Source organism: Equus przewalskii, chromosome 15 (assembly GCF_037783145.1).
Source record: "Equus przewalskii isolate Varuska chromosome 15, EquPr2, whole genome shotgun sequence".
In the NCBI taxonomy this organism is placed as follows: Eukaryota; Metazoa; Chordata; class Mammalia; order Perissodactyla; family Equidae; genus Equus; species Equus przewalskii.
In genome coordinates this window covers 29142733-29167962 of record NC_091845.1, presented here as the reverse complement: position 1 = coordinate 29167962, position 25230 = coordinate 29142733, and the positions used below count along the sequence as shown (strand labels likewise).

At 41.8% G+C, this 25230-nt stretch overlaps 1 protein-coding gene and 1 long non-coding RNA gene across 2 annotated transcripts in view; one reads left to right on the top strand and one right to left on the bottom strand.

Moving 5' to 3' along the window:
• FHIT (fragile histidine triad diadenosine triphosphatase) overlaps nt 1-25230 on the bottom strand; it is a 1361197-nt gene that overhangs the window by 1335328 nt on the left and 639 nt on the right. The window lies entirely within an intron of this gene.
• On the top strand, nt 13513-25204 carry LOC139076146 (uncharacterized). Its single transcript, XR_011527439.1, has 2 exons — nt 13513-14045; nt 24159-25204. It is a non-coding gene; the product is annotated as an uncharacterized lncRNA (long non-coding RNA).

The window sequence follows — 25230 nt, the reverse complement described above, 5'->3', positions numbered from 1 at the left end:
TGCAAGTCCGTCCAAGGAGGTAGGGCCACTGCTGTTATTGCTGGCTCCAGCCTATATAAGGTCACCTTTCTTACACGGCTAATGCATTCTAAAGGAAGAAACAGACAGGTTGGAGAACACCAATTCCCCATTTGGTTTCTGCAGTTGCCCACGTGACTTGGGGAACGTACCCTTAAGAGGAGTCCAGGATGAAGAGCTGAATGAACGTCCAACCAGACTGTCCCAGCCCTCAGGGTAAATGCTCTGCCCCTACCACGCAGACTGCGTGTGCCTGGTTTAAATCTGCTCCCAACCTGAGTCAAGGGTGACTGTTCTGCCAGGCCCCCACTCCACTGCAGGGTCACGCAGCAGCCTGTGCTCCTCCTGGCTCCTGGCCCAATGCTTGGATGGCCCAACTACGTCACTGCAGAGAGGGAGTCTGGTTGTGCCCTCCTCTGAACTCTCCATCTGGAAGATTCTCTGGCCTCCTTCCCTCTCATTTTTAATCTGACAGACACTGCTGGACAGGGAAACTCAGAGCAGACCAAAGTTCATCTTCTCTTTCCCGCTTCTCAGTTGGCATAATCACAGGGGCAGAATGAGGTTGGCATGGACCAGGATGCCAGGAATTAAATGAGAGTCCCTCACCACTGGACCACATTAGTCCTGCCTTCCAAAGTCTTAATTAGTCCTCCTCTGCCTGGCATACCCACTTGCCTTTGGAACCCAGGGAGGTGGCCAGGTAAGAGGCCATGCTCACAGCAAAAAACATCAACAAAATATTGGTTGAGAATGGCGGTCACAAACGCCTGCTGGCTCATGGCTTTGCAATAACAGTCAGTTTTGAGGTCTGGGCCCCAGCGGCAAGATTTCTACTCCCCTTTCTAATGCAGACAGTTCTAACAGCGTTATTTTGAGTGATATTCAGCCACCATCTCAATTTGGAAGCAAAATGATCTTAACAAACAGTGGCAGACTTGACAGACAGGCTATTGAGCCTGGGGACCAAAACAAAGAACAAAAAGAAAAAGAAAGGAAGGATTGATGGCAAATAAAGAGAGGAAAATGAACACTGCAAAGAGAAATGAGGAGGATTACAGGACTAGATACTTCAGCTCTACAACTCTGAAAGGAGCTGTGAACATAACAATGGACTTGGGGTTGGAACAATGGGGGAGGGGGGTCCCAGAAAGGGGACAGAGCAGCAGCTTTTGGGAATTCTGAGACTGGGACAGACTCGGCGCTAGCAGTGGAACAGATTCGACAGTAAGTAACATTTGAGAGGTTTCAAAAGACAATGAGTCTTAATTCTGTCCTGTTTTGTACCTCTTGAACTACAATGACACACCAAAATTTGCTATTTTTCTAAGAGGACATTCACAGATACAATGGAAACTCTGAGTACATTTTTTCCCTCTGCATTCATTATCTCTGGCCCTTATCCACAGGACTATTGCAGACTAAATTGGATTTTGGATCACTGGTACTGAGGCGCTACAATTAATTAACAATAGAAACATAATATTTACATCCAGGCCTAACAACATCTGACATTTAAACTATTCTGCCAGTCCGGCAAATTCCATTCGACAAATTTTTATTTTAATGAACATGACAGGCCACAGTTTACATGATAGGCCAAGAAGCAGAACAGAGTTGATCTCTTGGCATGTGCTTTCAATGCCTGGTGATGCTGCAGGGAAAACAAGCTGGGGAACTGTCAGAATAACAGAAAGACCAGATCCCCAGTTCCACCCAGACACACCAAGGACACATGTCCCCCAACAAAGATCCTAGTATGAAACTGTCCTTGTTTCCGGTGCAAGCTCGAAGTTAAACACCTATTGCCATTTATGATCCACTGGATAATTTTTCTATCTTTAGGCTGCTTAAATTTTCTTTGGGGGCACTAAAATCCCTTAGTCCTTCCTAATTAAAAAGTGATAAACGTTTTGCAAGGCATCCAATAATGTGCAAAATACACAAGAGCTGGAACTGATGCAGCTTTTTCAGTTGGCATAAGACTGGCCTTCCGTATTTTGCCAGATGGTGTATCTCAGTAAGTCCCCAATCCCTGACTCAAGCGAGGGGCACTGTCAATATGATGCTGAAGCAGAGATTGTCTTCAAATGCTGTCCTATTTTGCACTATACTAACAACACGGGTCTAACATTTTTTTCTTGCTGAAGCTTTCACAGCAAAAGAAGTTTTCATTTTCCAGTGACTCATTATTCAAGCCAAGAGAAGATGGTACAGATGAGGAGAAAAGTTCCATCCCCATAAGAACCATGCAAATTTGCTAGACATCAGTGTCAGAGACCAGATCTTCCAGCCTGACCTCCTATTGCTCCTCTATGGGTTACTGGTCTAAAGGACACTGGGTGAGATAGTGTGGATTTCTCCAAACCCACCTCCACTAGCCCAAAAATGTGTACGCAAAGGATGGAGATGAAGATGAAAACTGCAAAGAGAGCCAGGTAGTTAGAGAGAAGCTTAACAGATGTGGAAAGCAGATAAAGGAGTGAAAGACTAACAACAAAATGCCAGAAGGAGCTCTTCTTATCAGAAGGGCCATATATTTCTAGTTCACATGTTGAAAACACTCTTTATCCTATTACATCAATTCATAAAAACTGAAATAAAGCTCCACTTTAAAAGACTTATTTGGAATACGGATTTGGTTCATGAGTTCCAACCTCAGCAACTGAAATAATCACCTTCACAATGATTTGTCTTCAAGCTGTGGCTCTGAATAGACTCGAAATGGTAACTATGCTCCATATTACTTCTAAATATGGCCATGAAACTAGAACATAAAGTCCCCAAAGGACAACAGCATTTCTACTATTATAATCTAATTTAGATACAACAGGGTTTCAGTCGAGTCGATAACATGCATGAATAAACTGTGGACGGACACACACACACACACACACACACATTATAATAACAATCATGTTTGAGGGCTTTCCATGCATCCCCTCATGTATAACTCTATGAGATAAGTACTAGTATGAACTCTATTACTCACTGAGGAAAGGGCAGTTAGAGATACCTGACCTTCCTAAGAGGAGCAGTCCAAGGTCACAGACAGGTGAGGGGCAGCACTGAGGAGCAAATCCAAGCCTGCCTCCCTCCAGAGCCCATGCTCCACACAACACACTGGCATATGACAGCATCCGCAAGGGAGACGGCATGAAGGAATTGATTCCTTTGACAATAGTCAAAATATCTTTTAAATATCAGGTATAAAACATTTTCAGCCCACCAGATGCTTATTTAGTTTTGAAAAATCAGTTTTTACAGAGCTGCTATAAGTAGTTTCATGTTTGTTAATGCCTGGTTATATTCTTGAAAAAGTAGAGGGCTTATAGAGAAAAGATGCATTTCTTAAAGACCGGAGAAAAAACAAGACCCGACCTGGATTCAACTGAAAACATTTGACAGAACTCAAATGAACAGAATCTGTAACTTTAACATATCTTTGCAGAGGGCATGTACCAAAATGGTCATATCAAATTCAGAACACAAAAGACTTAACATGCTTATTGTTGTAAACAAAGGCATTTGGTTAAATGAAAGTTCCATCAAAGCTTAATAACCAAATTCAAGTGAACACAAAGTAAAGGGTTATATACTTTCTGCGGTTTCAGTAATAGCTAATCTAATCATGTTAAATGGAGGGTTATTGTTGATTCCCTTGCCTCTGTTTCATAAATTAGATAAGCAACCTGGCAGTTACAGTACTTCAGAGTTTTATTCGACTAAGTGATTTTAAGGCTATCTCAAAATATCACAAAGTCATGACTTGAATGACTGCTGAATTGTACCTTGCTTTCTATCACTACGTTTGTACTTTTGACCACTGTTAAGTAAAAAGCTTCCTGTAAACTATAACTATTCTATAAAGCTCAATTTATATCTACAGAAGCGACCATTTAGAAGGCAAAGCGCCATTGATACAGTATTAGCTGATATTCCATTTCACCAGGGCCAAGCTTGTAAAATATAAACTATAAGAGCAGTCAAGTATTATTTATTTCTTCTGATCCAAAACTCAGGAACAGTAGAATTTCTCTGGTTAATGATGTTTCATAGCACATTTCCAATTTTCTACTACAGTGTATTGATTTGGAATATTAATACAGTTTTCTTCCCTGCCTAAAGGACACACACAGCTTGTGCCCAGGGTCCCGTGGGACGTGCCTCCAAAGATAGTGGAGGTGGCATCTCATCAGGCAGCTGAGGGGTGGCAACACGAACCAAGGCATTTTCCTTACTGAAAGAATGTTCTGGTTGAATGTCGGGCCTTTTGATAACAGGAAACGCTTCCTGAGCCTTTGCACTTGGAGACGAGGCTCGAGCTCGACACCTGCAGTTCTGAGAGCTGATGAGTTGCCCTTCACAAAAGCAGTCTATTTTCCTGCATTTTCCCCCTGTGCCCTGATATGGTTACTTTCAATTACTCTGATAGCCCAAGAAGGAAAATATCCCTCTTTCCATATTTCATTCACATAACAAGAATCTGCAAGCTGTTCTGTATGACAGATGAGGACTGTGAGCTGAAGCAACTTGTTCCGCCTGTCAGCCTCCAAGAACCCACAGCAATGAGGTACAACCGTGATGACATTACTAGAGAAGCAGTGGGTCAAATACACGGTCACTTTAAAACAGAATGTCAACTGTTCTTTCTCCTTCAGTAATTTGATGCACAGAAGGAAAAGAAAAGAGGTCCTCTCTGCTATTAGTGCACGCACACACACAAATGCAAATATTATTAAAATTATTGTTCCCATAATTCCTTAAATGGCTTTTTCAGCCTCCGGCCAATCAGTCAATAAAGGTTTACTAAGCATCTACCATAAGCCAGACACTGAACTAGGCAGAGTGTTGAAAACAGCTCTGCCTTGTAGCATTTACAGCCTGGGGTAAAGGACAAACATGAACCTGATGGAGACTGATGTAAGTACGGAAGGCTGTAAATGAAGCACAAGGCATGAAAGGGGCTTATGAGATGAGAACTAGCCAAGTCTTATGGGTCAGAATAAGTTTCCCGGTGGAAGAGACATTTAAGCTAAGGCCTCAAGTAGAATAAGTAGCCAGGTAAGAGGTGAGGGGAAGAGTTCTAAGCAGAGGGCCTTTCTCTTCAAAATGATCCCGTTCAAGGCCACAAAAGCCTCAAGATGTAGGAGAAGGTATAATGGAGTAAATGGAGCCATGGACTCCACTACTGGGAGTTACTATATTTTCCTTATTTTAACCCCTAGTTTAGAAAGTTAACTAATTAAAGAAACATTTTTAAAAGCATTAGTATGCTTCAGTTCTATCTTGCCACATAAGAGCAAAAGTTAATCATAACCACATCTTCTTGCTGATCTAAATATTAAGGTAGATTTTACTTCAAAAAAAATCTAATTTATCTTGACTGTATTGGTTAAAACCCATGGGTTATTTTTAAAAATATGTTTTGACAGCAGTGAAACTTGCAGCACATACAACACCAAGAGGGTAAATTCGTTCAGGGTACAACTACATGAAAATTAACACAAGCAGTTGGTAAATGTGATTTTAAAAAAGAAAAAAAATTCTACCAACTACATGCCACAACAGGTGGACATTAAGAAGATAAACATTCTCTTCTCTAATATTTGGTCATGAAAATCCTGATTTGTTCTTGCAGAAAATTGTTTTGGATTATCACTCAGTTCTCTTACAGCACACAATTTTGTTCCATGGGCTCAACAAACTGGAACAGAGAGGGGAAAACGGATTTATTCATAAGTATGCTTGCCCTTTCTACTAAACCCTAAAGTGTGATGTCTGGATTGTTTTCTTTCCAAACTCAAAATCCATCCCCAGAACCCAAAATCAGTAAAAATTGCATTAGCATGTCTCAGGGCTGAATTTGGCCCTAAAAACTCAACGACTGAGTAGGGCTACAAGTATGGGGCAAGTTTTCTTTTTATAATCTCTTTAACAATTACCAGCAATGACTTTAGTAGCTACTCTAAAAAGAGCCCAACCTAGGACTACTTAAAAAAAATATATTGTACAAACCATGAGAATTAATAGTCCCATTCTACCCAGTTACTTAGATCTTATCAAGAGTTCAATCTAGAAGGTATATTTTCAGAGGAAGATTGGCCAAATCAGAAAGCACCTACAAGGGGGCAACCAGAATGCTGAGGGCTTCTGAACTTCACATAAGGAACAACTGAAGTACCCGGGGAGATTCAGCCCGAAGAAAATTAATGAGAGACACAAACACTGCTTTCATATATTTGATGGATCATTCATTGATAAAGCCATTCCGTTCCATTGAGCACTTCCTCTGTGCAAGGCACTGTATGCAAGGCAACGAAGACACAACACTGAGTGAGAAAGTCCAGTCTTTTATTAACAAATGGAAGAGAAAATGGACTTTCTCTGTGGTGCTTCACAGGCTATGATATAGCAGAGCAGAGTACAGATTCTGGAATCACAGCACTAGAGTCTAAGCCTGTAGTGGGTTGAACGGCAGTCCCTCAAAAGATACGTTTGCATCAAATCCCTGGGGCCTGCAAATGTGACCTTATTCATAAAAAGGGTCTCTACAGATAGAATTAAGTTAAGAATCTTGAGATGAAGTCACCCTGGATTATTGGGATGGGCCCTAACTACAAAGACTAGCGTCCTTGTAAGAGAAAGGCAGATGGAGTTTTGAGACAAATAGAAGAGGAAAAGATACAGAGACGACTAGGTGAACTAAATAGCTATGCAGCCACGAGCCAAAGAATCCCTGGAGCCAGCAGAAGCTGGAAGAGGCAAGACAGGATTCTTCGCTAGAGCCTTTTGAGGGAGCATACAATAGGCCTGGCACTCTGTGACATTAAATTCCTTAAAAAGTACACAGGACAAAATTCCCTACATGAGCCACCATCCCTTGGATAAGAATGGAGGGGTTACTCTTTACCCAAACTAGAACATGAAAATATCTCACAATCAAAGCTAGAGGAGGACAAGCCAGTGGGTCTTCAAAGAGGATAAACCTACCTCTGCAATTGTCTCCCTTCTTGGATTCAGAATATTTCAGACACTGCCGACACTCTGGAAGGCAAAGGCAAAATGTGCGGCAGGCCAGGCAGTAGGTCTAGGAAATTAAGATATAGCTGCCTACTCCTATTGTGGTGCAGCTGCAGGGCCAGAATATCATGGTTCACTTGGGCCCAGTTTGGCTGAAAAGACACAGGTTTCAAATAAAGCTAGACAGGAGAATAGATAAATAAAACTACGGAACAGTCACATAATGGAACATTATACAGGAGTCAAACCAAATAAAGAAAGGTCCAGAACAGTGTATATCGTGCGTTACTTTTGTGTAAGAAAGGAAGGAAAATAATTTATATACATATTTGCCTGTGTGCATTAAAAATGCTGAAAAGATGCAAAAGAAACTAATGTAAGTGACTACACTAAGGAAAATGGGGGCAGAAATGGGAGTATGAGGACAGGAGCAGGAGCAAAACTTCACTTTATACCTTTTCGTACTGTTTTGATATTTGAATCAGACGAATATATTACCTACTCCAAAAAATTAAGTCTATTAAAACCAAAAAACCAAAATGAGGTTATAATAACTCACATTGCTAGTAATAGTGTAAAATGGTACATCTTAAGAGGGTAATTTGATGATATACATCAAGGACCTTAAAACTGTCATTTCCTCAGACCCAGTGATTCCACTTCTAAAAGGAATTTATGTAAGGAAATAACAAGAGACTTGTATACACACACGCAGGTGTTCACTGCAGAATTATTTGTCATACTTAAAATTTTGAAAAAATCTACATTAAAATAATAGGGAACCAGCTGAAGAAATTATGAAAGATTCAAACAATTGAGCGATATGCAGCTGTTAAAAATTATACTATATTGGGGCCGGCACAGTGGCGCAGCAGCTAAGTTCACACATTTCGCTTTGGCAGCCTGGGGTTCGCCTGTTCAGATCTGGGGCACAGACCTATATACCGCTTTTCAAGCCATGCTGTGGCAGGTGTCCAAAAGTAGAGGAAGATTGGCATGGATGTTAGCTCAGGGCTAGTCTTCCTCAGCAAAAAGACAAGGATTGGCAGCAGATGTTAGCTCAGGGCTAATCTTCCTCAAAAAAATGAAATAAATAAAAAATTATACTATAGGGGCTGGCCCCGTGGCCAAGTGGTTAAGTTCGCGTACTCCACTTCAGCAGGCCAGGGTTCACCAGTTCAGATCCCGGATACACACCTACACACCACTCATCAAGCCATGCTGTCGTGGCATCCGACATAGAAGAACTAGAATGACCTACAACTAGGATAGACAACTAGGTACTGGGGCTTTGGGGAGGAAAAAAAAAAGAGGAAGATTGGCAACAGATCTTAGCTCAGGGCAAATCTTCAAAAAAAGAAAAAATTATGCTATAAAAAACATACTGTAAAGAATACTCAGAGATACAGAAAATATTCAGAGTGCATTTTTTAAATCATTCATTAATTTTTCAGTAAAAATTTTAAAACATCTACCAGGTGCTGGGGCATTGAGATGGATAATGATTTAAAAGGCCAGTTATGAGGCACTGCATAAATGGATAATCCCACCCTTTTGTGCATTTATAACTAAACTAGAAGGACAAACATCAAAATGAGAGCAGTGATTAGCTGTGGGTGGTGAGATTATGGGTGAAATACATTTTCTATAATGAACATATATTACTTCTGCAGTAAGAGGAAAAAAGTACCATTTTTTTTTAAGTCAGGCTAACAGCCCCCAGGATCAGAAATGTGTCTCACCCCTTTCTGTTCTCTCAGCCCTGCCTGACTCCCTGAACACAAGCCTGATGCCTGCTTCAGCTGCACCTGCCCTGTGACCGTTAGGGAAAGGTCAGGAACACCACAGATACTGTCCTTGACATCACTGAGCTGCTGAACTAAAGCCACAGCCACATACACATTTCTAGATTTCTTGTTATGTGGGAGAAATAATCCTCCATTTTTTTAAGACACCGTAAATCAAGTTTTTCTGTTACTTGCAGCTGAAAGCATTCTGAGCTGACACGGGAACATACTAACTAATACAGGACATGTTAAGGCGGGTACAGGCAATCCAACATGTTCATTTTGATCCACCAGTAGAGCCTGAAGACTGATGTTTTTAATTGCCCACCAGCTGCCAGCTCCATAGTCTCTTCTATGAAGCTCCTGGGAAACAGAGCCCAGAAGCTGTCAGTGGGCATTCTAGGTGCACAGTGAAGCACCGCCTGCAGTGAAGAAATACTAGGTAGCTCCTCCCACAGCTTACAATATGGCCCAGCACCTCCACTTCTGAGAATGTATTCTGAGAAAAGATTCATGGATGTGGTCATGCATATATGCAAATATTCTTCATTTATATATATATCAGAAAAAAAGGTGGGGAAAACCTAATATTAAACAAGCAAGATAGGTTAAAAAACAATTGCATGGGGCTGGCCCCGTGGCTGAGTGGTTAAGTTCGCGCGCTCCGCTGCAGGCGGCCCAGGGTTTCGTTGGTTCAAATGCTGGGTGCAGACATGGCACTGCTCATCAAACCACACTGAGGCAGCGTCCCACATGCCACAACTAGAAGGATGCACAACGAAGAATATACAGCTATGTACTGGGGGGCTTTGGGGAGAAAAAGGAAAAAAAAATAAAATCTTAAAAAAAAAAAAAAAACAATTGCATAGGGTCTGGCCCGGTGGCAAAGTGGTTAAGTTCACACACTCCACTTCAGCAGATCCCACGCGTGGACCTACACATCACTCATCAAGCCATGCTGTGGCAGTGTCCCACATACAAAACTAGAGGAAGATTAGCACAGATGTTAGCTCAGAGACAATCTTCCTCAAGCAAAAAGAGGAAGATTGGCAACAGATGTTAGCTCAGGGCCAATCTTCCTCACCAAAAAAAAAATAATAATAATTGCATATTCTAATAGTGGAGTACACTGCAGTCATTAATGACATGGAAAAATGCACACAATACATTGAGGAATGAAAAAACAGGTGCCAAAACTATATGTAAAGTGTGATCCCAATTTAAAAAAACTAACAGAACAAATAAATAACATATGTGATTTAAAAAAAGATGGAAATGGTATACACTGGAATATTGATAGTGCTATCATGAGGGTGTGGAATGGCGATGTCATTTTATTTTTTGAACATCTCTTTTTAAAAATCTTCTAAAACGAATTTATTTTCCTATGCAGTTGGTAAGAAAAGTTTTTTTTAAATAGCACCTTCCTGTAGAATGATCTGGGCCCTCTGACCAAGATGCTGGCCTCATCGACACCAACTCTGTCTAATATCTGCCTGCAGAGTCAATGGAGTTACCAAGAAACAACTTATTTTTGTGTTTTACATATAGACTGACGCCAACAGCTGCAAGCTAAGCTACAGAAAAAGATAAGGAAATTTTATGTTTCCAAGTGAATTTGCATTAAGTGTAGTACGTTTTAATTCCATAAAAACAGTTTTGATGCTGCCAATTTGAGAAAAATATTGATGTTTCCTTAAAAAGTCTATTCTGTGTCAAAATTCAGCCAGCCCTGGTGGTCCAGTGGTTATGACCCGCCACAGCCCTGGGTTCACTTCCTGTGAACCACACCTCCTGTCGGTCCATTTGTCACACTGCGGCGACTGCGTGTTGCTTGACGCTGAAAGCTACACCATGGGTATTTCGAATACCAGCAGCGTCACCCATGGTGGACAGGTTTCAGCAGAGCATGCAGACTAGGAAAAAAGACCTGACCATCCACTTGCAAAAAAGTTGGCCATGAAAGCCCTATGAAAAGCACTGATAGAGCGCTGGAAGATGAGAGGATGGTGTGAGAAGACCAGGCAGGGTTCTACTGTACACAGACTCACTACAAGTCAGAATCAACTCAACAGCACTAATAACAAATATTGAAATTCATCCCCTTACAATAAAAATGAATGTTAATTTGCTATGTTACTGATAAAAAACAAGTCCATTTACATCCTTCTCTTGATCCATTAGACTTCATTATATCATAAATAGTAGCTATCAAGCAGATTTGACCTTTCTACCATCTGAGAACACCTGCAAATAGAGTTCAAGCTCCCAAGTCAGACGACCTGAATCCATATCCTAGCCCCACCATCTGCCAGCTGGGTGTCCTTAAGCACTTACCTAACCTCTCTGAGTTTCAGTTTTCTTATCTGTAAACAGGGCTAATAAGAGTTTCTACCTCGTAGAGTTGCTGTGAGGATGAAATGAGGGAAGCCACATAAAGGTTTTAGTTTAGTGCCTGACCCATAGTAATCGGATAAAAAGTAAGGTCTCCTCTAACCTGGTTTCAACTCATATGTGGAGACAGATCATGGACTTGGAACACTAGATTCTTTTGTGAGGGGTGGCTTTTAACAAAATATTTTTTATTTATTATAAAGTAAAATATATAATAGTTAAAAGCAAATGACAATACATTGCTTTCAGGAAAAAAAGAAAACCTCTTGCCTCATTTCTTCCTATTTCCGTCATCCCCAGAGGTATCTGCATTCAACTATTTTAGCCGTCTTCTATTCTACTCATATTCCCACTGTCTATATATCATATTTTTTCCAGTTTTATTGAGAAATAATTGACATACATCACTGTATAAGTTTAAGACATACAGCATGATGGTTTGGTTCACATATATTGTGAAATGATTACCACAATAGGTTTAGTTAACATCTATCATCTCATATAGATACAATAAAAAGAAAAGAAAAAAATTTCTCCTTGTGATAAGAACTCTAGGATCTACTCTCAACAACTTTCCTATATATCCTACAACAGTGTTAACTATAGTCACCATGTTGCACATTACATCCCTAGTACTTATTTATCTTATAATTGCAAGTTTGTACCTTTTGGCCACTGTAAGGCCTGGGCCTTGCTTGCTCAGCAGAAACCCCCAGGCCCACTGCAACCATGTGTCCTTCTGGCTCCCTGGTGGGCAGGCCACCCAGCTACTGGGATTTGTAACCATCTGGGCCAGGGCAGCCTGGATCCTCCCTTATCCCACGTGAAGAACATCGCGTCTTACAGGGACACACAGCCCCTCCGTGTGAGCTACTGTTCCTGGGAACGCTGGTCGTACCAAGGACAGCCCTTTGGCAAGCATGCAGCCTTTGTTCCTCTGCCTACTTAAGCAGGTTCTCTTAGGGGGCAGTTTGCGGGTGCACACTTCTGTCCAGCCGGCCGCCACTGGACACTCTCCCTGTAAGTAAGTCCCAGTAAACCTCTATGTCTCGTTCAGTCTCTGGGTCATTTCTTCAGTCTCTCGGCATTATACCCCACCGCCCCAGCCCAGCTGGGCTTGCAGTCTTATAGCCACCTTCCTCCAATTCCCCCTCCTCCCATCCCTCACCTCTTGTGATCACAAATCTGACCTTCTTCTATGAGTTCAGTGTGAGTATTTTTAGGGTTTTGTATTTTTTGTTAGATTCCACATGTAAGTGAGATCACACAGTATTTGTCTTTCTCTGTCTGACTTCACTTAGCATAAAGGCTTTAATGTCCATCCATGTTGTTGCAAATGATAGGATTTCCTCATTTTTTATGGCTGAATAATATTCCTGTGTGTGTGTGTGTGTGTGTAAATATATACACCACACTACTTTATCCATTCATCCATTGATGGACACTTAGGTTGTATCCATGCCTTGGCTATTATAAATACTGCTGCAAAGAACATGTGGGTGCAGATATCTTTTCAAGTTACTGTTTTCATTTCCTGTGCATACATGGCACATTAGATTCTAAAGAGGCTCCAGCATCCTGGTTTAAGAACCCATGTTTAATACAGATACTTGACTTTTAAGAATAGATGTGACATCATTTATTTAATGTTCCCTATAATAAATGAGATGCTTAGGGAAAATGTGGAGTCTTTTAGACCACTGGCAATCTGCTTTAGCACGTGTATTAGAGAAGATAATTACCCCCATTTGCCTTGTCCTATCTAGTTCTTTACAAAAAGCACTACTTTATTCAAGGTATAGTGACTTATAATAAAAATGATAGCTAAAATCATCACTGATATGTATTTGGTGCTTATTACATGTACCAGACAGTGTCCTACATATTTTCATGTAGAATCTTATTTAATCCTCGCGATTAACCAGTAAGAGAGGTTCACTTATTATTCCCATTTTTCAGATGAGGAAACTGAGGCATAAAGAAACAAAAAAGCAATGAGTCAAGCTATAAACACGATATATAACAATAATAACATAATAATAATAACACAGTACCATCATTAAATTCCTGTGATGTGCCAAATACAAGACTGGATGCTTTCCAAACATCATCTCTTATGTTTATAACAACCTTGCACTATTGTCATTTATGGATGAGAAAACTGAGAACTTAAGTAAACTAGGTAAAGTGAGATATAGGTCTGTCTGGCCCCAGAGCCAGCCACTCCAAACAACTGCCCTTCAGCAGAGGGTAGTGGCGAGGGCTTATCAGATCCCCGTAGCTCTCCACCGAGGTCATAGGATGTCAGGGAGGCACAGGGCTTCTGAATTATCAGATCCAAGCCCCTCAGTTTACGGATGTGGAAACGGAGGCCCAGAGAGAGGATGAGATTGCATAAGGCAATGAGAGAGCCAGAACTAAAACCCAGGTCTCCCAGGACTGAGTTCTTGCGGTGACATGATGAAGCCCTCTCACGTTGAGTCAGCCATCTCAGGCACCATGAAAGCAGGAAGGGAAAGCCTGACAGTTGCTGAGCGATTGCGCCAATCTGTCGTCTCTCCCTCTGCTCCCTCCTGACCCTGGGGACTGCTGTACATATTTCCTGACACATTCAGACCTGGGGAAAGTAGAGAACCTTGAGGAAAGAATCTGCAGTGAAGACAGGAAGCACCTTTCATGATCTACCTAGCGCCAATTTCCAACATGATTCTCTTGCAACAGAACTAGAGATCAATGGAGGAGGTCGGCTCAGGCATATGTGGATCTCTTTTGCTGACACAAAACACCACACAGTCCAAGTCTTTGAGGACATGATCCGAATCAGTAAGTTTCCTGAATCTTTTCTGACTAAAGTATATTTTTCCTAGTTTGTGCACTAGATAAAAATAATTGCTTAAACTATCTCACCGAGAAATTTTTTAAAAATAGAGTTTTGGAGGTGTTGAATTAAAATTCATTCAGTATTATGTAATCCTAGAAATACAACAGTTGTTTACTCTGCTTTGATTTCTAAGCTTTCCTTTGATGACAAATATTAATATTTATCATTTTTCTGATGTTAGACTAATGAGAATCTTAAGTGTTTATGAGAAGACATTTAAATATTACAGTACGGTTGATATGTTTGTTTTTTGATTTATATTCCTCTGTCTTAACCATCAACCAGCACTTATTTTTTGCGCTGAATCCTGGGTTGTTGTTCATCAATATTTTCAGTAAACTTTATATGGCCAGAACTGATGGCCTCTACATTTGTTTAACAACCAAACAGAATATGACAGTCCACCAAATAACTATGGGAAAGTATACTATGGGAAAGAATTAGCTCTGGTTTTCAAAGTGAAAATTGGCACACATCTATAACTCCTAGCCAGCAATAGTAGGCAGAGCAACATTCCAGATTTAAGAACACGAATCACAGATAATATTTACTGAGTGCGGACTATGCATCAGGCTCTGTGCAGGGCATACATTATACCAACGATCTCACTTGACCCTCACAACAACTCTAAGAGCTAAGTAGTACTATCATCTTCATTATACAGAAAAACGGGATATGGAGAGGTTTAGTACTTTGCTCCAGATTACACAGCTAATGAGAAGCAAAGCCGGAAGTCAGTCCTCAGAGCTCTTCTCCATACACCCTCCCTTAGGAGCCCCTTCTTGACACCCCAGCATTTGAAAATTCCTATTATCTGTACAGCCTAAATGACCCATCCCCATGGAGCAGCAGCCTTCAGGGCCAACCAGACTTTCAGACCTTGATGGTAATGATGATACATAACTCTTTCTGTCTACCATAGGCCGTACATTGTTTTATGCATGAGGACAGAGCAAGGAACAGGACCAACAAGCTCCCTGCTCTCGGAGAGCAAACTTTCTAGAGAGAGGAATTAGACAATATTAACACAATAAACAAAGCATTATCTCCAACATGGGGAGGAAGTAGGAGGCTGTACAAGTTCAAGGAAGGGTAAGAGGGGCTGAGGTCTGGGACTTCTGTAGATTTCCCTTACCTATATTCCCCAAGCAACCAAGACTCAGCTAATCAGAGAAGCAACAGAGGACAGCCTAGAAGGGAGCACAGTGCCAACTGCAAAAGTGAATTCTAAGTTAGAGACCTGACATGGACCACTTACCCTACAGTGGGACCAGGTGCTGGGAGATGGCATCAGCAAAGCAGCCACTCCTTCTGCCTTCATTGAGCTTATAGTCCAGAGGGAAGAGAGGCATTGAGCAAAAAATAGAGCTTAAATACAAGCTGTAAAAAGTATAAGAAGTCAAGGAAGCAAAAGACACAGGACCTAACTATAGGAGACTAAGAAAGAAGGTCATCATTTGGCCACTGACTCCATCTGTGACACAGAGCAAGTCATTTCCCCTCTTGAGAAGCAGGTTTCCAAATTTACAAATACAGGGGACTGGACTAGATGAACCCAACAAGCTTCCTTCAAGCTCTTAAAAAATCCTTTGAACCTATAATTCCAACATATAAAAATTGTATATTATTTCTTCTTCTACCAATCGATAGATCCCAAACTGCTCTTCCTCTTTTCTTGGTCCCTTTTATTCTGTTCCTTTGCACCCCTACACCAAGGACATTTTCACTGCCACATGGCAGAGGGGTCAGATCAGGAGGGATAGGGGCCTGATATCCCATCAGGGGCAGAAGTGAGTGTAGCAAACACTCTGAGCAGAACCCAGGTGAAGGAAATGGGAAGGAACTGGGTTATCCACATGGAACCTCGTGTCCAGAGAGCGCGTTAACAGGTAAAAGAGAAGTCTATGGAGATGGCAGGCATTAGGGAGGCATCAGAACATCATAACTGATGTTCTGACAGGAGGGAAGGGAAAAGTCTGGAAGCAGGTGCTCAGAGGAGCCGGTCAGCAGAAGGGAAGTCTGGACAGCAAAGAGCAAGGCTCCAACCACAGTACTGAGATTCAGGGACACGGCCGTTACCCAGAGGACACAATCCAAACTCCATACTTTGACCACCAGGCCCTATGCAGCCAGGCCAACCTCGCCTGGTGCCAGTCCATCCTTCAATCTCTATGGTCTACTACAGAGGCCTTCTTTCATCCCTTTGAGCACGTCAAGCTCTTTCCCTCTCAAGGCCCCGGTACAGGCTGCTGCTTCTGCCTGGAATGCCACTTTACCAGCTCTTCATATGGCTGCCTCCTTCTCCTCCTTTTCTTAGGTCTCAGCTCAAATATCAGCTCCTCTTTTCTAGCTACCCTATCTAAATAGGTTACTCCTTTCACTGTCACTGTACCTTACACTCTTCCTTCCTGGTACTTCGCATTTTGTAATTACATTTGTTTGCCTGTATATTGTCCATCTCCTCCACTGGACTCCTGAGGGCAGGGACTGCACCTGCCTTGTTCACTGATATATAACCACACCTAGCACAGTGCCCGACATGTAACAGGTCTCAGTAAATGCTTACTGAGTAAATAGATTAATCATGAACAAGGAAATGAAGAACTGTCAAGAACATAGCTGGGGCTCAGGAATGGAAACTGGGGTACCAGGCTGGACAGAGATTGTCAAGGCAGGAACCCAGTGGGGTCCATGGGGTACAGGTCAGAGCAAGCTTCAATATTGAGGCAGATTTGCTAGTGGATCAGTTGCCAGGCTGTCATCCCATATTCCATCTGCCTGCCTGCCGTAACTGTGAGATATTACCTGCTCCCAGATCCTGGGCCCACCCTCCACTTACCTGCCACTAGTGTGGGCTGATCCTACCACACCAACAGAGTCTCGCAAAAACCCGGCCAACCCAAAGTAACAGAAGCTGCTGGTGTAGACCCCTCAAATCCAGTGATTAGTACTCACAATCATGAGAGTAGCTAATACATGCCAAGGACTTTATACATAAAATCTTATTCACCCCTCACAGCACCCATAGGTAGTTACCATTATAATCCCCAATTTAAAGATCAGGAAACCAAGAAAGTTGTCCAATTAGCCAAGAAACTTGTTCACGCTCACATGGTAATTGGTAAAGCCATGTGCTTTGGGCCTGTGGATCTGGACCTCTGGGCTCAAAAACAATAAAAACACAAAATATAATAACAATAATAAAAATAATAGCCAACATTTACTGAGAAATTACTTTATGAGAGGTACCGTGCTAATATTTTATATAGATTGTCCCATTTAATTCATACCTACTGAGGTAGGGACTATTATGTCCATTCCATGGAGGAAAATAAAACTCCGCCAATCAAAACAACTTGACCAAGATCACCATCAGCCTGGAACAGAGTGATATCTGTATCTGTGAACTCTAAACAACACTATGCATTACATTAAAACAGAGCAGCAACACAGTAGAAGCCATAAAAACCTAGAACCTCACTATTGCAAGTGTCGTCCATGGACCAGCAGCATCTGCATCACCCAGGGGCTTATTAGAAATGCAGAAGCTTCTGGCCTCACGGGGACCCTTGCATATAGTTCCAGCCAGCCCCAGTTGGACCCAGCTGTTTCATCTGCACGCGGAAGCCAAACACAGCTAATTTATCTAGGTCAGGGAAACCTTGGCCTGTTGCCTCTCGGAAGTTCAAGAGGCTAGAGGAAGCCTCAGCTTAGAGGAAGCCTTATGCCATGCTCTGAGGGGCCAAGAGGGCCTCAGTTGCAGATTCTGCAGGGATGTCAAACTGCAGTGGCTACCTGTTGTTTTTGTAGCCCCAGTATCACTTCCCCTTTTCTGAAGGTAGCAGCACCTCCCATGAATTAGGGCCTCTCCGTATGTACAGTCACGCAAGCTGCGCACAGCACAACTCCAGAGGGTACTATTCACACATATAGTTGTAAAAACAGAAAACTTTCCCTCCCCCTCCACTCAACCATCTTTTGTTGCTATACCTCTTCCATACTCTCTGCATTTGTTTCTATTTCTCTCTTGCTTTCCCCTGCTCTCCTTCGGATCACTACCTGTTCCCAGGCTCATTGCTGGGAGAGGTTGAACAGGAATCACCAGTGCTCAAGGGCTGAGAGAACCAACTTATTTTAGAAGGTTCCAGATCCTCCCTCTGCATGTCCTCAGGGCTCCAAGTACCTACACAAATTCTTGCTTCTAGGCATCACTTAAACATCTCCTGGCACAACCAAGCAGGTACCCTCCTGCAGTTATTGTGGGGTCTTAAGATAGCAGCAAGTTTTTTTTGGTTTTTTTGTTTTTGTTTTTTTCAGTTTTTTCCAAAATGGAAGCCATAGGAAGAAGACTTCAAGTCTTGCAGAAAACGGAAATTTTGTTCCACTACATACTAGAAACTTCAGTGATTAAATGACTGCAGACCATACTCTCCTCCGTGTGTGCTCAACTAAATTTTGCATGCATTAAACCTCATTACGGAGTACTGATACTTCCACATTATCTACGCTGAGTTTTAGCTCCAATAGCTGTGAGTCTGAGAAACTGCAAAATATACTGACTTTTAATGGAAATCTGATTGTTAATAAAAAGAGGTAAATCCGTAACGTAGAACACTGATAAACACATAAAAAGACTCAGAGTCTTTAACTTCCAGAATACTGTCAACATGCGCCTTTTGTGAACCACTTAACCAGTTTCTCAATTTTCTCTTCCATTCCTACTTATTTATCATTAAAAGAAAACCTTGGCACACATACAAAATACCCCTAAAATAGCAATTTTTTAAGTGTGTTACACTCTCGAAAACAGTTTTTCCCACTCTTTCTCTTTTTGTCTCTATTGAGTCAATATAGTAGAAAAATAAAACTACTACATGGGGAAATGACCTCCGAGTGAATAAAGAATTCAGGAAATGGTGAAAAATGAAGTTTTCATGTAGGATAATGTAAATTCAGGCCACAAATGCTCCTGGACACTGGACATAAAGTTTTAAATATAAATATTCAGATGCAAACAAATCTAAGTATACAGATTTTCTGAAGATACAAGAACATTTAAAAGGAAAGGGTCCCCATATATTACGGATAATCCAGAAAACTGAAGGTATTTAATCAAATTAGCTTAATTATTCTGTCCTGAAACGGAGGATGGGGGTAACCTATTTAAAACATTAAAAAGGAAACCAATCTTTATAATAGGCAGCCTCTCTGGAAGTGGTTCATTTCAAGCTACTGAATTAGACTCTAAGAATTTTACTTGTAAAAATGAGTTTTATCTGAACAATAGTTTTAACCTTTTCAGTAACACTGCCAGCGCTCACGAAAGCATGTAACTCAGTTTGTTTTGAACATAGTTTTAATGGGTTTACCCTTTTGGGGGGGTGGGGGTGGGGCAATGTGATGAGGCTTATCATTTCTTTCACTCCCAAAGCCTTCAAGATGCGACTTTCTAGATATTTTGTTCCCCACCCAGGCCCTTCACCTGTTAGATTGTACCTGATTCCTATCAGGATGGCCCACTGTTAGAATCAGAGGTTCTCATTCCTAAATGCACTTCAGAAGCTCCTGGGAAACCTGAAAAAGAAACTACCAACACCTGCTTCCCCTCCCGCCCTGATTTAATCTACCTGGACGGCACCAGCCCCGGGGGATTCTAACCTGCAGGGGGGCTGAGAATCACTGGTTGGAAAGCAATCCAAACAGGTTAAAATGATGTAAAGAAGGAGGCACTGTAATTAGGCTGAATAAATTTACAGTAGGAGGCAAGTTGCCTCAAATTCCCATCTGAATCAGATATAAGATAGCACTTTAAGGATCCCAGATTTTTCCCAGCATATTTAAAGAGAATCAATTGCATGGGAGAAATATATCTATTTGCCCCAAATACTCAAACTTTTACAAAGAATTGAACAAGTTTGCATTTCATATGCAAGAGAGAAAGAAAAATAGTAGAATTAAAGGTAATCTATTCCACCTCATATTCAAAATACGATAAACAAGAAAAAGGAGCAGTGTGCACAAAGTTGTGATTTTTCTTTTTTTTTAAAGATTTTATTTTTTCCTTTTTCTCCCCAAAGCCCCCCGGTACACAGTTGTACATTCTTCGTTGTGGGTCCTTCCAGCTGTGGCATGTGGGACGCCGCCTCAGCGTGGTCTGATGAGCAGTGCCATGTCCGCGCCCAGGACTCGAACCAACGAAACACTGGGCTGCCTGTAGCGGAGCGCGTGAACCCAACCACTCGGCCACGGGGCCAGCCCCCACAAAGTTGTGATTTTTATTAAGAACAGTAAGATTAAATCAAAGCTACCATTTACTGAGTGCCAACCACTGTGTTAGGCACTTTCCATGGGTTACCTCACTGGAAACTTAAAACTCTGCAATAGGCATTATCAACCCATTTCACAGATAATAAGGAAATAGAGGCTCAGTGAGATGAGGACACAAGTAAGTGGTAGAAGCAAGATTAGAATCCAAGCCTTTTGCTCTCCAGAGTCCATTCTCTTGACCACCACATCTCTCATCTAGACCATGCAAGAGTCTCCTAAGTACTTGCTACTCAAGTGGACCAGCAGCATCAGCCTGTTAGAAACCCTGAATCTCTGGCCCATTCCAGACCTAGTGAATCAGAATCCTCACTTTAAGATCAGCAGGAGATTCATATGCACATTAAAGGCAAGGAAGCACATGGCTACCTGGTTTTCCCACATCAATTTTTGCCTCTCACAAATTCATCATCCATACTGTATCCACACTTTTTAAAAAAACAAATCCAGTGATTTCATTTCTCTTCTTAAGATTGGTAAGTGATTTTCCAAATACCTTTGGAATAAAGTCCAAAGTTCCTTTACAATATAGGTAACCGGACTCTGCATAATATGGCCCATGCCTTCCTCTGAGCCTCAGCTCCCCTACTTCCTCTGTCCATTGATTTTTATACCCCAGGCACAAAGACCTTCTTACTGCTCATCAATTCCCCACACTCACTCCCTCCCTCTCTTCCTTCCTTCCTTCTTCTAAGCTCTTCCTCGCCTAGACTATATCACAACCACCACGCACCACCATGACCACCTCCAGGTCAGCCACATTCACTATTATATCTCCAATGCATGACAGCACAGTGCCTGTCACAGAGCTAGGGGCAGGATAAATGTGCTAAATAAATACATGTTTAGGATATCAAGGGCCTCGGCAGTTTCCTTCATCGATCTCCTCTTTGCTCTTGCTGTGATCCTCATTCCCGTTTCTCCTTCCCTGGCCCCTGCATCACCCCTTTTCTGTAACTCACCTCCTTATCAGTGACCTCATGGCTATTGAAGTTGTCAGCTTTAGAAAGAAGCACTGCCATGTCCACATGGCCATTGCCCCGGGATTACTCACCAGCTGGATGACAACTGCTTCACTTTAACCCTGAGGCTCCTGGGAAAGGCCCAGTCTTTTCTAGAAGTGGACAGAAGGCCTTAGTGACAGAAGCAGGCTGCTCTTCAATCTGAGATTTAATATATAGATGGAACCATAGATCAGGGGCCTCTCAGCAGGCAGCGCAGAGCCAAAAGCTTCACTCTCTCTCTGCCCACACAAGAGAGTGTCACTGCGCTGACAAGATGGGTTATCAAGAGTTGTGAGTAATTTCATATTTTAAATGTGAGGCCAAGCTTGCTACTCTAAGAAAACAAATGGCACATCCTTTTATAAAACAGACATTTTCCTCAAGTTTAAATCTGGAGTAAATCTGATATATTTTCATATATCAAGTTTACATTAATGATAACAAAAATAAGAGCTACTATTCATCTAATAAATGCAAGCCACTGAGTGCCTGACAACCCCCTTAAAAGCTTTAAACACACTCTCTCATTTAATCTTTATCATCACTTTATAAGGTAGAAATGCTTATTATCCCTATTTTACAGAAGAGGAAAGAAACCAAGGGCTAAGTAACCTGCCAAAGGGATTTAAACCATAGGCCTCCAGACGACCACTCTCTATTGCTTCTCTGCTATGTTTTGCTATTTAGATGGCTTTCTCATCTCAGAAGCCACAGAGACAGACATTCCCAGAGAAACAGCCCCTTGCAGGATGACCTCAAAGGCTGAGATTTTTCTCCACAATGTAGACATGGAAAGGAAAGTAAACTGCTACATCTTGTATTTCAAAGCTGCACTTCTACATTGAGAGGAAACTGAGATTCAAGAAAAAGATGTGGGAACAGAGCTCAGGGGTACTTAGGAATGCAATTCCACAAATATTTTTTCAGTGTCTACTAGCAGTCAGGCACTGTGTTGGAAGCTGAAACATCAGACTGTCAGTTGAGAGAGTGCTGTGGGGGACGGGGGCTGACAGGGAGAATGTCTCCCACGGTGACTGTCTCAGGGATGTTTAGCCAATAATTTACAAAACTGTTACTTTGTTATCTAATTACATAAAAACCACCTTTCACACACGAGGTGAGAGTTACCTGCTTTACTATGTGTGAATACGTAACTGAAAGGGTTAACGTGTCTTCTAAAACAAAAGTTTTATATAATTCAAACAACTCATGTGTTCATTTCTGACACCTATATTAGAGGGTTATATTTTAACATATGTGAAGGCAAACAGCGTCAGATTCTGTTCTCAAGCGTCTGAAAGAACAAAGGAGTATTCAGGGAGCAGGCCCATGGCCGAGTCGTTAAGTTCACGCGCTCCGCTTTGGCGGCCCAGGGTTTCACTGCTTCGGATCCTGGGTGTGGACATCATACTCTCATCAGGCCACGCTGAGGCGGCATCCCACATAGCACAACCAGAGGCACTCACAACTAGAATACACAACTATGTACAGGGGGGCTTTGACGAGAAGAAGAAGGAAAAAAAAAAAAGAACATTGGCAACAGTTGTTAGCTCAGGTGCCAATCTTTGGGGGGAAAAAATACAGTATTGGGAGCCAAAACAAGACTAATTCCCAAAATAGAAAAGGAGTTTATTGAAGCATCATGTACACACAAATAAAGATAAGGGCACAGAAACATTTCCTAAAGCATTCCAGCAGACATTTACAGGAATCAGACTGGGATGAGGACATAAGTAAAAGAAAGTGTGAGCCCGAAAGGTCACATAAAGTCCCCTGAGGCCTCCAGAAACTTGCCTCCTTGCAGAAACAGGATGCTTTTGACACAAGGGCATGAGACGAAAACCGTGGACCATTTTGTACCTCACATCCCTGATTTATAAAACAAAAAGAGTTAGAATAGATGAATGATAAGGTCCTTTCAGCCCTAACCCATTAGCTTTTTATTCGTCACCCCTGCACCTACAGAGAGATAAGGATATAAAGATGCTGAAAAAACATTTGTTGAATTAATGAAATATTACAACCTTATCAATAGTAAGAAAAGAGATTTTACAACAAATGGTCCTGGTCCGTAGCCTACAAAGAACAAATTAATGGAAAAACCATTATCTAAACAGCTTCACATTTGGTACCCCTGCTAGCTGACTGCTGGTAGAATGAAAATAACCCTGGACTTGTAAACAAGAGGCTTGGGTCTAGTCTCATCTCTGACACAAACCAGCTGTGTGACCTTGGGCAGAGTGCTTTACCACCTGGGCCAGTTTCCTCATCTCTAAAATAGAGGTATTATGAAGCTATATATAGCTAACATTTGTGGAACTCTTACTACATGCCACGAACTGTTCCAAGATCTTTGCCTTAGATTTAAATGATCTCAAAGGTTTTTTCAGCTGTAACATTTAGTGTCTAACCATAGAGGCAACATGGTATAATGGAAAGATTCCAAATTCTGTATTCAGAAACGTTAGGCTCCCTCCCACTCTGTAAACTAGGGTCTTTTTCTAAGCAAAGACTGTCAAGCAGACTGGGTTACAATCCGAGTTAACTTGGAGTTAGCTGAGTTAACTTGGATATGTTGCTTAACTTTCATAGACTTGGTTTCCTAATAAGTAAAATGCACATGAAAATGGTTATCACTCTCATTTACCTTTTGAGAAGATTATATTAAACTATAATAACTAAATAAAATAAAATACACATTTAACACATATTGCATTTTATTATTAGGTGTGTGACTGTGGACAAATCATCTTTTCAAGTTTCTTCCTCATCTACAAGTGGAAGATACAGCATTATTAAAGGAGAGAATGTGAACATGCCTTGTAAATTGTCGAGTGTTAGCTGCGTTTGAACGCATGCATATTCCTTATCTAATACTTGGAAAAGCATATACAATAATCCCCTATCTACTACTTGGAACAGCGAATGCAATCAATGGCAACAAAAAACAAGACATCTTTACTAAACATCACTCTCCGGTCCCAGCTCGCAGCAGTTGACGCAGGGGCTGGCAGCCAAGAACGCAAGGCCACATGGAAGTTGTAGTTCCGAGTCAAGTGGCTGCTCCACAGAAAGGAGGGAAGTCACACTTCATCTCCCGGGAGACACCTCGCCGCGCCAAATGGCAGGCTGAGAATTGGAGTACCAACTCGCAGGGAAACAAGAGGCGAGACTACAACTCCCATAAGCCCCTGCTGCCAGGGCTGCCGGCATTAAGATGGAGCCAGAAAGTAGGTGTTCAGCTACGCCGGGCTTAACAGGTGCGAGTCGGGGCCGCTGCCGGTAGTCCCGGACCCGGCACGGCTCAGAACCTTTCTAAAGCAAGCTTTGGGCGTGTTTTCTGCTGGTCCCCAGCATGTTTCTGAGAGACCCATACAATAAAGCAGTGAGTTTGCAAGTGACAAACTTTCACCAGCAAGACCTCATTTAATGATTTCGGCTCCAGGCAACATCCTTGGGCTACTTGGGCAGGAAGCTCTAAGCTCTTTTCTCCCAAATAAGCACTGTGAGCGGCTGGTCCAAGGTCATAGAGCAGAGGCAGAATTTGATCCTAGACAGGAAGCTTCAAATCCAGCTCAGTTCCACTAACCGGCCTCATTTTTTTCCCCAGGGGATGTATCTTAAAAGTCCCTGCATTTTTTCATATAAACACATTAAGCCATAAAATAGGTGTAAGGAAGTCCAACAGAATACACTGATAAATTCTTCCATCATAATGAATTCGATGCTTTTTTGTGTTTTGTAAATACCAAAAGTAAAATTCTCTCCCAAAATACTGCCTTCCTTGGTGCCCTGCTTG